At 34.9% G+C, this 13,884-nt stretch overlaps 1 protein-coding gene and 1 non-coding gene across 12 annotated transcripts in view; both read left to right on the top strand.

The window, feature by feature from the left end:
- Positions 1-13,884, top strand: part of MDGA2 (MAM domain containing glycosylphosphatidylinositol anchor 2) — an 811,975-nt gene that overhangs the window by 363,762 nt on the left and 434,329 nt on the right. The gene's annotated exons all lie outside the window — the stretch shown is intronic.
- LOC130456605 (U6 spliceosomal RNA) lies at positions 4,854-4,957 on the top strand. Its single transcript, XR_008915676.1, has one exon. It is a non-coding gene; the product is annotated as a U6 spliceosomal RNA (small nuclear RNA).

Genomic DNA, 13,884 nt, shown 5'->3' with positions numbered 1-13,884 from the left:
TAATACTGAAGTTAAAAAATGTACATTTTTCTCACCCTCCTACCAAAATGAAAAATGACTTATGTTCTTCTGAGCTAAAAAATGATTGGCTAATTATAATTAATCCTACATTTTCTTCTTTTTTGTGACATTTATATTTAAGATGCTACAAATATAGATAATGTGTTTGCTAACATTCAATTTTTTAAAAAAATATTTTTATCTTGTTAAATTTGAAATATGAAATGCATCTCAATTATATTATTTGTTTATTTGGGAAAGACATTCTCATAAAAACAAAGGTAATTATAATTTTTGGCTTTCTCATTTTATAGTAATACAGAGATATGCAATACTTAACCAATGACACTATTTATTATGTCTCTGACTTCTGGTTTGTGGAAAGTAGTCTATGGTTACATTTTTGGTGAGATTTATTTTTCAAAAGGCTCTGGTTATAAGAAAGTGAGAAAAAGCATAATTGGATAATATGACTTTCATTCAATAACATTACTTAAATAAAGAAACATTTGTTATGTCTCATAAAAATGAAATGTGAAATGAATTGCATTATACTGATTTATTCATAAAAATCTATATAATGCTTCACATATGAAAAACTGTTATTGTTCTGGCTATGATATTTAGTTGTATGAATAGTTTATTGAAGACATTATAGAACTATGACCTGGATTGAATATGAGGAAGAGAGTAGACTGAATTCCAGACATTTTAGGTGGGTTCTAGTATACGATGGGTTCTAGCATATAATGGATGGTGGTGGGGGGGAATTCAGAGATTTTGCAGTAGGTTACGGCAAAGACATTATTATTAGAAAAATTTGGTAGGGGGCAGCTGGGTTGCTCAGTGGATTGAGAGCCAGGCCTAGAGATGGAAGGTCCTAGGTTCAAATCTGGCCTCAGACACTTCCCAGCTGTGTGACCCTTGGCAAGTCACTTAACCTCCCTTGCCTAGCCCTTACCACTCTTCTGCCCTGGAACCAATACACAATATTGATTCCAAGAAGAAAGATAAATTTTTTAAAAAAGGAAAAAAGAACAAAAAAGAAAAAATTTTAAATGGTCACATAGGTAGGTATATAGCTAAAATCTCAAGTGCTGTACTTAGATCTTTTAGATGTATAAAAATCCTAGAAAAATAAGTCCAACATGTAGAATAGATCCTTGATATGTGATCACTGGAAGAACATGGGCAACAGTCATAGATATTGAAGAAGCAGGGATGGGTTGTAAGCTATGCATTAATGGTAGGAATTCCCATAGACACAAAATCACAAATGTAGAGTAGAATTTGATGAATTTTTTAAATTTGAAATTAGCAAAGGAAATGAATTGTGGCATCAAAAAAGCACAAGCTGACAAAAGCAGAAAACTAAGTTTTTGGAGAAAAGAAGTTGTAACTATGAAATTATAAGTAATATTATCAATGAAATTTTGTACTACTAAATACAAATTTCAGTTATGTGAAAGAATAGCAGTTTCCTGACACAGCTCCCTTATTTTAATATAGCTTTTTTCCTACATACAAACCCCACATGATTTTCCATAGTCCCCGTTTCCTTAGTAGATTCTCTGGTGCAACTTTCTTCTTTGAATGACCCCCAGATTCTCGGACACAACTTCCTGGCCTACGGCTACCAAAAAACTCAAGACAAGGGGACTCCAAGTCTTTCAGAATAAGTGGGTTTCTGAGGTGTGATAACTGACTGGACAGACAAGGTGATGATGGAAAGGAGGGAACCATCTCCAGAAAAGACCCCACTATGTCCTTGTGTTCGGGCAAAATAAACTTGCTTTATTAAATATTTAGTGACTTTAAGGTAGTCACAAAAACAAAAAAACATAACAAGGACAAAAGTAGCCAATATTTTAGGTAAATATTCCAGGTAAAATAGGTTCTATACACCTGAGGGAAGTTTTTAAAAAATAACCAATTACATTAAAATGCCCAATTACCTTCCTCCCTTCCTTTTCTCATCCTATTTGAGAAGTTATCATTTGAACAAAAAGCTATATATATGTATTCTTTTATATATACCTATTTATACTATTCTGTTTATTTGCTATTGTACCATTTACACTCTGAAAGCATCTCAATGACCAGATTTTGTTCAGTAGATTATGCAGTATTACACAAAACAACTTTTTGCACTATGAATTCTGCTAGCTCTACCCCAGGAAAAAAACAAAAAATAGCCAGAGTCCATGTGCTTGTCCCTGAAGAAATATTTTATTTTCTGTGGCTAGTTTTCTTCAATTCATATCCTCTGTGTACACAGCATTTAGGTACTGTCCATACTTCAACAGTTTCTGCTTCAGGTCTCCTGTAGCATCTTCCTTTTGGACCTGTCCAATTTAATTTGTTCCTTGTTCCTGACAGTACAGGACACATTCTGACTGATGAATTTGGGTTTAGCACTATATATATAAAACTATGTCTCACTTATTTCTATTCTTCTTGAGAATCCGTTCTCTGTTAATGAACATACACTAGCCATTCTTCATAAAACATCTCTGTTGCTGTATATGATATACTCTTGATTCTGCTCATTTTACATTAAAATTTCATATAAATCTTTCTGTGGTTTTATCATTTTTTACAATGCAATAGTATTCCATCACAATCATATGTCAAAGCATGTTTAGCCACTATTTTCCTTTTTCTCTGATCACCTCAGGAAATAAACCATGATATTGCTAGGTCAAAAGTTATAGACAATTTTATAATTCTTTGTACATAATTCCAGATTGCCCTTTAAAAATGGTTCCAATTACAGCATGTTGGTATCCCCATTTTTCCATGCTTCCTCCATTTATCATTTTGTCTTTAATCATTTAAGCAATATGATTATATGTGAGATGATATCAGAGTTGTTTTAATTTTTATTTCTCTAATCAGTAATGATTTAGAGAATTTTTCATATACTTAAATATAGCTTTTATTTCTTTGTCCCAAAAATGTCTCTTCAGATATGATAGTTATATATATATATATATATATATATACATATATATATTATGTGTGTGTGTGTGTGTATATAAGACATGAGACTTTTATCTGAGTGTCTATAAATTTTTTCCAACTTACTACTTTCCTTTCAATATTGGCTACATCAACTTTATTTATACAAAACTTTCCCAACTTAATGTATTCAAAATTATCTATTTTACATCTTACAATGCTTACAATATCATTTTATTTGTAAATTCTTCTATTCACAAATATGATATGGAATATGTTCCGTCTTTCCTAATTTGCTTATGATAGCTCCCTTTATGCCTAGGTCATGTGTCTCCTTTGATCTTATCTTGGCAAATTGTATAAGATATTGGTCTAATCTAGTTTCTTCCACATTGCTTTCCAGTTTTCCCAACAATTTTAATCAACTAGTGAATTCTTATTTCAAAAACCTAGATCTTTACTTTTATCAAACAGAAAGTTAATATAATTGTTTACAACTGTTGGTGGTATATCTGTTCTGTTACATTGATCTACTTTCTAATTTTTAGACAGTATTGGATAGTTTTTATCATTACTGCTTTATAATATAGGTCAAAATCTTGTACTCCTAAACCTTCTTCCTTTATATCTTTTTCATTAATTCCTTTAATAATATTGATCTTTTGTTTTTGCAAATGAATTTTTTGTTATTTTTTTCTAGTTCAATAAAATAATTTTTGGCAACCTAATTGTGATGGCATTGAAGATTAATACAAATAGAATTGTCATTTTAATTATATTGCCTCTGCCCACCCATGATCAATTAACATTTCTACATGTAATTAAATTTGACTTTTTGAAATAAAAAGAGTTTATAATTATTTTCATATAGCTTCTAGGTTGATTTTGGTAGATATACTCCTGGGTATTTAATTTTATCTATGACTAGTTTAAATGGGCTATCTCTTAATATGATTTCTTGCAGGATATTGTTGGTGATATATAAAAATGTCAGTTACCTCTGATGAGTTATTTTATTTCCTGCTACTTTGCTAAAATTATAGTTTCAACTATGTTTTTATTGAATCTTTAGGATTATATATAATATATATTTACTATATATATATATCATTCTATCATCTGCAAAAAGCAACAAGTTTATTACCTCTTTGTCCATTCTCATTCCTTAATTTTTTTCTTCTTTTTGTACTATTGCTAATATTTCCAATGCATCATTAATGGTGATAATGGTCATCTTTGTTTCACTCCTGATCTTAAAAAGAAGGTTTCTAAAATCTCCATTAAAAATAATGTTTTTTAAGTATATACTTCATATTATTTTAAGTAAAAATTCAATTATACCTATGCTTTAAAATGTTGTTTAATAAAAACGAGTGTTATGCTTTGTCAAAAGCTTTTTCTGTATCTATTGATGTAATTATATGATTTTTGCTATTTTTGAAATTTCATACTGTATTCTATCACAATGCAATTGTAAAAATAGCTGGCAATTTTCTAAATAGTCCATTTGCTCATTATCAATATTTATAAATTTATTTCTAGGAGGATTTATTTACTGTATTTACTCTACCTGAAAGTACAGATTTCAAAATTTTGAAAATCATATTTCTTCTATATTCTTAATAAGCATTATAAGGGGTAAAGATAATGATTGAAATTTAAAATTTAATAAGGAATTTGTGTATTTTGGTTTGACCTGAAAATATTTCTAACAGGATACTAGTATTATCAAAACTATGAAAGTTACAAGTTTTAATGTGAGAAGCAAGTCCTCCAGCTTAAGAGGGGAAAAAAAAAAACTTTTAAAATTTTCATTTTCTGCCTTTCAGTTAGTAAAATAAATTTCTAAAGTTCTGAATATCTTAAAAATCCTGTCAAAAAGGTTCATTATTGTGCTTGCTTCAGCAGCACATACACTAAAATTAGGATGATATAGAGAAGATTAGCATGGCCCCTGAACAAGAATGACACACTTTGTAAAGTGTTCCACATTTTTAAGTCAAATTAATAAGAATTCTCCAGTCTTCAATTGACAGATAGTCAAAGGCTATGAATAAGCAATTTTCAGATGAAGAAATCAAAGTTATCAATAATATTCTAAATCTCACTTGATTAGAGAAATAGAAATTAAAACAACTCTGAGGTACCACCTCGTACCTATCAGGTTGGCCAATACAACAGAAATGATAAATTTTGGAGGCAAAATTGGGACAGTAATGCACTACTGGTCAAGCAGTGAACTGATCCAAACATTATGGAAGGCAATTTGGAATTATGCCCCAAAGGCTACAAAACAATGAGTACCCTTTGATCCCATAACACCACTACTAGGTCTGTATCACAAAGAAATGTTTTTAAAGTGGGAAAGGAACTACTTGTACAAAATATTTTAGCTGTTTTTTGTGTAGCAAAGAAATGGAAGTTAAAGGAAATGACTGAACAAATTGTGCTATATGATGGTGATGGAATACTATTGTACTGTAGGGAATGATGAACGGGATGATTTCAGAAAGAGCTAGAAAGACCTACATAAACTGATGCAGAGTGAAATTAGCAGAACCAGGAAAACCTCGTACTCGGTAACAGCAATATTGTGCAATGATCAAATGTGATAAACTTAGCTACTATCAGCAATGCAATGATCTAGGACAGAGATGATGAATCATTGAGAGATGGAGTGACAGGCCCCATGCCCAGACTGAGTGCAGTGACTGCAGCCACAAGAGACTATATGCCTTTGTTCTCCCTCCCATCAGGTGCTGGGTGTGCCTTCCCATTAACCCCCCCACAGAGGAGGGAGAAAGCACTCCTATTGGGTTGCTGAGTGGAGGGGTGGGTGAAGTGAGGAATGCCCTGAGTGAGTGTAGTGGAGGGGAGGGGAGGGGAGTGCCCCAAGTGCTTCACTCCCCTCCAACTCTTTCAACTTGTGAGCTGCCCACCTTGCCACCTATGCACTCCCATTGGGCTGCTGGGCAGAGGGGTGGGGGATGTGAAAAAAATGTTATCAGGCTAGTGGATAGAAGGAGGGGAGCAACTGAGTCCCTCTGTCTTTGTAGTCAAGAACTCACAGAGTGGGCCGAAGGGTGGCCTCGTGCCAACAGTGAGTGCTCTGCATGTCATCTTTGGCACTTACGTTACAGGTTGACCATCACTGATCTAGGACATTTCTTTTTTTTTCTTTTTTTCCCTTTTAAACCTTATTTTATTTGGTGATTTTCAAACATTATTCCTTGGAAACAAAGATCATTTTCTTTCCTCCCCCCTCCCGTCACTCCTCCCATAGCCGATGCACAATTCCACTGGGTATCACGTGTCCTTGATTAGAACCCATTACATGTTGTTGGTATTGGCATTAGAGTTTTCATTTAGAGTCTCTCTTCAATCATGTCCCTTCAATACCTGTAGTCAAGCAGTTGCTCTTCCTTGGTGTTTTTACTCCCACAATTTGTCCTCTGCTTGTGGATAGTGTTTTTTCTCCTAGATCCCTGCAGAGTATTCAGGGACATTGTATTGATTCTAATGGAGAAGTCCATTACGTTCGATTGTACCACACTTTCAGTCTCTGTACAACGTTTTCCTGGTTCTGCTCCTTTCACTCTGCATCACTTCCTGGAGGTTGTTCCAGTCTCCATGGAATTCCTCCACTTTATTATTCCTTTTAGCACAATAGTATTCCATCAACAACATGTATCCACAATCTAGCCATTCCCCAATTGAAGGGCATCCCCTCATTGTCCAATTTTTGGCCACCACAAAGAGTGCAGCTATGAATATTTGTTTTGATTTGCATCTCACTAATTATAAGAGATTTAGAGCACTTTTTCATATGCTTATTAATAGTTTTGATTTCTTTAACTGAAAATTACCTATTCTCGTCCCTTGACCATTTATCAATTGGAGAATGGCGTGATTTTTTGTGCAATTGATTTAGCTCTTTATAAATTTGAGTAATTGGACCTTTGTCAGAGGTTTTTGTTATGAAGATTGTTTTCCAGTTTGATTTTTCCATTCTAATTTTGGTTACATTGGTTTTGTTTGTACAAAAACTTTTTTAATTTGATGTAATGAAAATTGTTTATTTTACATTTTGTGACTCTATGTCTTGCTTGGTTTTAAAGTCTTTCCCTTCCCACAGGTCTGACATGTATACTATTCTGTGTTCACCTAATTTACTGTTAGTTTCCTTCTTTATGTTCATCTTGCTGTAGGGTATGAGGTGTTGATCCAAACCTAATCTCTCCCACACTGTCTTCCAGTTTTCCCAGAAGTTTTTGTCAAATAGTGGATTTTCATCCCAGAACCTGGGGTCTTTGGGTTTCTCATATACTGTCTTGCTGAGGTCACTTACCCCAAGTCTATTCCACTGATCCTCCTTAGCCAGTACCAAATTGTTTTGATGACCACTGCTTTATAATAGAGTTTGAGATCTGGGACTGCAAGGTCACCTATCTTTGAATTTTTTTTTTCATTATTTCCCTGGATATCCTTAATCCTTTGTTCTTCCAAATTAACTTTGTTATGGTTTTTTCTAAATCAGTAAACAAAAATTTTTGGAAATTCAATGGGTATAGCACTAAATAGATAAGTAAGTTTGGGTAGGATGGTCATTTTTATTATATTGGCTCGTCCTACCCATGAGCAGTTAATGTTTTTTCCAATTATTCACGTCTAGTTTTAGTTGTGTGGAGACTGTTTTGTAGTTGTGTTCCTATAGTTCCTGTGTTTGTCTCGGGAGATAGATTCCTAAGTATTTTATTTTGTCTAAGGTGCTTTTGAATGGGATTTCTCTTTCTAATTCCTGCTGCTGAGCTGTGTTGGAAATATATATAAATGCTGATGATTTATGCGGGTTTATTTTGTATCCTGCAACTTTGCTAAAGTTGTTGATTATTTCAACTAGCTGACTGGTTGATTCTCTAGCATTCTTTAAGTAGACCATCATATCTTCTGCAAAGAGTGATAACTTGGTCTCCTCCTTGCCTATTTTAATGCCTTCAATTTCTTTTTCTTCTCTGATTGCTACTGATAGTGTTTCTAGTACAATGTTAAATAATAGAGATAATAATGGGCATCCTTGTTTCACTCCTGATCTTATTGGGAGTGCATCTAGTTTATCCCCATTGCAGATGATATTAGCTGATGGTTTTAGATATATACTGTTTATTATTTTTAGGAACAACCCTTCAATTCCTATGCTTTCTAGTGTTTTCAATAGGAATGACTATTGTATTTTGTCAAAGGCTTTTACTGCATCTATTGAGATAATCATGTCATTTTTGTTGGTTTGCTTATTGATATGGTCAATTATGTGGATGGTTTTCTTAATATTGAACCAGTCCTGCATTCCTGGTATAAATGCTACCTGATCATAGCTGATGGCCCTCCTGATCACTTGCTGGAGTCTTTTTGCTAGTATCCTATTTAATATTTTTGCATCTATATTCATTAGGGAGATTGGCCTATAGTTTTCTTTCTCTATTTTTGACCTGCCTGGCTTTGGAATCAGTACCATGTTTGTGTCGTAAAAGGAATTTGGTAGAACTTCCTCTTTCCTTATTATGTCAAATAGTTTGTATAGTATTGGAGTTAGCTGTTCTTTGAATGTTTGATAGAATTCACTGGTGAATCCATCAGGCCCTGGAGATTTTGTCTTGGGGAGTTCTTTTATGGTCTGTTGGATTTCTTTTTTGATATGGGATTATTTAAGAATTCTATTTCTTTTTCTGTTAGTGTAGGTAATTTATGTTTTTGTAAATATTCATCTATATCACCTAGATTGGTATATTTATTGCCATATAATTGGGCAAAGTAGTTTTTAATGATTGACTTAATTTCCTCTTCTTTGGAGGTGAGGTCCTCCTTTTCATCTTTGATACTGTTAATTTCCTTTTCTTCTTTCCTTTTTTAAATTAGATTGACCAGTACTTTGTCTATTTTGTTTGTTTTTTCAAAGTACCAACTTCTAGTCTTATTTCAATAAGTTCAATACTTCTATCACTTTTGATTTTATTAATTTGTCCCTTAATTTTTTGGATCTCTAGTTTGGTTTTCTTCTGGGGGGTTTTAATTTGTTTGCTTTCAAGTTTTTTTTTTTATTTGTATTTCCAATCCATTGATCTCCTTCCTCCCTAATTTGTTAATATATGCACTCAGGGATAGGAATTTTCCTCTGAGTACTGCTTTGACTGCATCCCATAGGATTTGAAAGGATGTCTCACCATTGTCATTTTCCTTGATGAAATTATTAATTGTTTCTATGATTTGTTCTCTAACTAACTGATTTTGAAGTATCATTTAATTTCCAATTAATTTTTGATTTGGCTCTCCATGTACCCTTACTGATTATTATTTTTATTGCCTTATGGTCTGAAAAGGTTGCATTTATTATTTCTGCTTTTCTGCATTTGTATGTCATGTTTCTGTGACCTAGTGTATGATCAATCTTTGTGAATGTGCCATGTGGTGCTAAGAAGAAGGTGTATTCCTTTTTGTCCCTATTTATTTTTATCCATATGTCTATTAACTCTAATTTTTCTAAGATTCCATTCACATCTTTTATCTCTTTCTTATTTATTTTTTGATTTGATTTATCTAAATTTGATAGTTGTTGGTTCAGGTTTCCCACTAATATGGTTTTACTGTCTGTTTCCTCCTTCAATTCTCCTAGTTTCTCCATTAGAAGTTTGGGTGCTATACTGTTTGGTGCATACATGTTGATTAGTGAGATTTCCTCGTTGTCTATACTCCCTTTTAACAGAATATATTTACATTCGCTATCCCTTTTAACCAGGTCTATTTTTGTTTTGGCTTTGTCAGATATCATGATTGCAACTCCTGCCTCCTTTCTATCTGTTGAGGCCCAAAAGGTCTTACTCCATCCTTTAACTCTAACCTTGTGAGTATCTATCCACCTCATGTGTGTTTCTTGAAGACAACATATGGTAGGGCTTTGGGTTCTAATCCAATCTTCTATTTGTCTACATTTTATGGGTGAATTCATCCCATTCACGTTCAAAGTTATGATTGTCACTTGTGGATTCCCTGGCATTTTGATATCTTCCCCTAGTTCTGACCTTTCTTCTTTAGCTATATCCTTTTGAACCAGTGAACCAGTCCCCCTAGTCCCCTCCCTCATTATGCTTCCCTTTCTAGCCCCTCCATTTTTATGCTCCCTTCCCCTCCCCTCTCTCCTTCCCTCCCTTTTTATACTCCATCCCCCTTCCCCTTCCTTAATTTCCCCTTCTCCCTTACCATGTTGGATAAGAGAATTCAGGATCCCAATGGATCTAGATGTTCTTTCCTCTCAGAGTTTATTTCACTGAGAGTAAGGTTTAAGTGTGATATCGAAATCACTTTAAAAAACTGATACATATTAATTTAAGGTTGCCAAGGAATTCATCTATGTAATTTCTAAATGAAAACTCAAGTCAGCTGCCAACTTTTTTTATGATGTTTTAATTACAAACAGGAGGAAGAAAGTATTAGAGGGAGAGAGAGAGAGGGAAAGGGGAGAGAAGGAAATAGGGCTTAAATACCCACTCTGCTTAGGCTGAGTCAAAGAGGGCCCTAGGCCCTGGATAGCCAAGGCAAAGAAACAGATCAGGCCCTATCACTCATGTGACCAAAATGGTGAAAATAGTCTGTGGGCTCCTCCAACTCCAAGCACTAGGCTCCAACTGCCTCTCTCCTTCCTCAAAGGAAGTCACAAGAACCCCTGAGCTGTCCTCTACCTCACTTCCTATGTCTCATATGTGCCAATGGTGGCTCTAACTTGATCTAGGACTGCCCAGAGGTCTGTCCTTTTTGTACATGTCTGTTGAAGGCCATATTCTCAAATAATTAAATCTAGAGTTTTGCTGCAGCCCTTCCTAATCTTGTTACCCTGAGTAGGGTAGAGATTGTAGTTTCCAAGACCTGATTCTGTTATTCCAAGTATCTCTATTGTTATTGATCAGAAAATAGCTAAATTCCATCTTCTAAAGAATGGTCTGAATAGGGTTGAGTAGTTTTTAAATTCACATTATAATACCGATTCCCACTCTCTTCCTCTCCTTTTTATAGGAGAATTCTCCCCCTCCCCTTCCCATGTGTATCTTTGTGTGAGAAAGATTATTCTATTTAGTTTTTTTTCTATTTCTTGAAGTATATCTTAGTACCATCAATGATTCCCCCCCCCTCTTTTTCTTTCTTTCCCCCCTTTTTTCCATATCGTCTTGATACCCTAATCTTTCCCTATGAGTGATTCTTCTAACTACTCTAATTATGCATACAATTTTTTGAGTTATACATTACATTTTTCCCACATATTAATATCTATAATTTGATATAAATGTAGTCCTTATAGAGGAGAGTTTGAATTAAAAAAAAAAGATAACATTTTTCTACTTTTCCCTTTCCTTCATATTTACCTTTTTATGTTTCTCTTGCTCTTTGTGTTTGGATGTCAAACTTTCCACAGAGCTCTGCTCTTCTCTTTATAAATACTTGGAAATCTTCTATTTTGTCAAATGCCCATACTTTCCCTGGAACTATATGGTCAATTTTGATGGATAGCTGATTCTTGATTGAAGACCCAGCACTCTTGCCATTCTGAATATCATGTTCCATGCCTCACATACATTTGGTGTGGAATTTGCAAGGTCTTTTGTGACCCTGATTGGCATTCCTTTATATCTAAATTGTCTTTTTCTGGCTTGTAAGATTTTTTCTTTTGCTTGAAAGCTTTGGAATATGACAATTACATTCCTGGGAGTTGTCTTTTGGGGATTTAGTGTAGAGGGTGTTCTGTGAACTCTTTCAATGCCTATATTGCCCCCTTGTTCTAGAATCTCTGGGCAGTTTTCTTGGATGTTATCTTGTATTATGATATCAAGATTGCTGTTTATTTCTGACTTTTCTGGTAGACCAATGATTCTCAGATTGTCTCTCCTTCCTCTGTTTTCCAGGTCTGCCACCTTGTCAGTGAGATATGTTATTTTATCTTCTAATTTCTTAGTCTTTTGACTTTGCTTTATTAATTCTTGCTTTTTTTGCAAGATCATTGTCTTCAAGTTGCTTGATTCTGACCTTTAAAAACTGGTTTTCCTTTTCAGTTTGGTCTGTCCTGCTTTTTGAGTCTTCAATCTGTTTTTTGCAATTGCTTGTTTTTGTCCTTCAGATTGCTGAGTTCCTTTTGCATTATTTCCCATTTTTCCTATAAGAAGGCTTTCATCTTCATGATAACTTCCAATTTAAATTCTTCAAGAGCTTGTGGACAATTTCCATTTCTTTTGGAAAGTTTTGGAGCATTTTTTGTGTCTCCTCTTCTATTTCCTCTGTATTTTGTATTTTCCCTCCATAAAATGTATCCAAAGTCACCTCCTTCTTCTTGCTTTTCTTGGTGCCGGGAGACTATTGTTCCTGTGCATGGTTTGCCATCTCTATGTTTTTGTTTTGTTTTGTTTTGTTTTCTCCTCTTTCCAGTCAGAAATCTGAGTGAGGAGGGCTTGCTCTCAGTGTAAGGGTCTATTGATGAAGGCTTTAGCCTTGGGCTAATTCTCAGTTCTCCTCACCTGTACTGTCTTCCCAGGGGAGCCCAGGGTCTACCGTTCCCTGCCTGCTGGTGTTTCGGGTGTTACTGCTCTCAGGTGTAGGTCTTTGGTGGTCTTAGTTAACTCCCAAGATCTGTGGGTGCCCCTTGCTTACTTCAGGTGATCCCTTCATGCACTCGTAGTTCTGGTCACCCGAGATCTGATTTCCCCTTGCCCACTTGCCGGGGTTTCCGATGTTACTACTCACAGGAATGTGTCCTTGGTGGTCTTAGTTGGGTCCCCAGACCTGGGGCTGCCTGTTGTTCAATCCTGGGGTGCCCCTCCCTCACTTGTTGATTCTGGCCAGTTCCAACTTAAACTCTGGCTCCCGGTTGGGGGAGGGTAGATCAGCTTTTCATTCCCTTATATTGTGGAAATGCTGGAATCTCACCTACCTTCAGTCCTGCTCTTTAGTGTGGGGTCCCTCCGTTATTATGAGGAAGGTTGTTTTTGGGGGGGGGGTGGGATTCTTTTGAGGTCATCTATGTTGTTGGGTCTGAGGAGAGGAAGCAAGCCGAGTCTACCCTGCAGCCATGCTTACCCGGAAGTCCTCCGATCTAGGACATTTCTGAGGGTTTTATGACAAGGGATGCTATCTACTTCTACAGAAAAAAAAAAAAAACTTGTTGGAGTAGGAATGCAGATGAAAATATATGATGTATCCCTTGTTTATTTGGGTATATGTTTTGTGGTTTTTGTTTTATAAGATTATTCACTTAAAAATGAACACTATAAAAATATGGTTTGCATGCTGGTATATGTAATAACTCTTTTTGAATTTCTTGATAGCTCTGGAAGGGGGTGAAGGAAAAAGAGAGGGAGATAATTTGGATCATATACACTAAGAAAACTTATGTGGAAATTTGTTATTACATGTAATTGATAAAAAATATATATTATAAAATTAAATTAAACTAAAGTGATTTCCCATATTAAACATAACTTATTATTGTGTTTCTATTTCCTTCTCCACTCTGACCTTTCTTTCTTTGCCCTAACCTACCCTTTCCTTCCCCCACTCCCAGAATTCCAAGCTTTAAAGGTGATATCAGACATCTTCTCTTATAACTCAGACCCAAAAAATATTCACCACTAATATGGTACTGACAGAACCAGTGGTGATCATATAGTTCCTCAAATCACACAACCTTGGAAGCACCCCAAACTTCCATATCCCCAGAACTAATTCAGAAGGCAGCAGCACAAAAAAAGGCATTTTCAAATATACTTATCCAGACCTAATATCTCCAATCTCATATCTTTTGCTTCCTGTTATCTAATAGATAGGCCTAAATTCAACATTTCCAAAACTGAACATATTACCTTCCCCACAAATATTATCCTCTTCCAAACT

This window comes from Monodelphis domestica, chromosome 1 (assembly GCF_027887165.1).
Source record: "Monodelphis domestica isolate mMonDom1 chromosome 1, mMonDom1.pri, whole genome shotgun sequence".
NCBI lineage: Eukaryota > Metazoa > Chordata > Mammalia > Didelphimorphia > Didelphidae > Monodelphis > Monodelphis domestica.
This window is presented reverse-complemented; position numbering and strand designations above follow the sequence as displayed.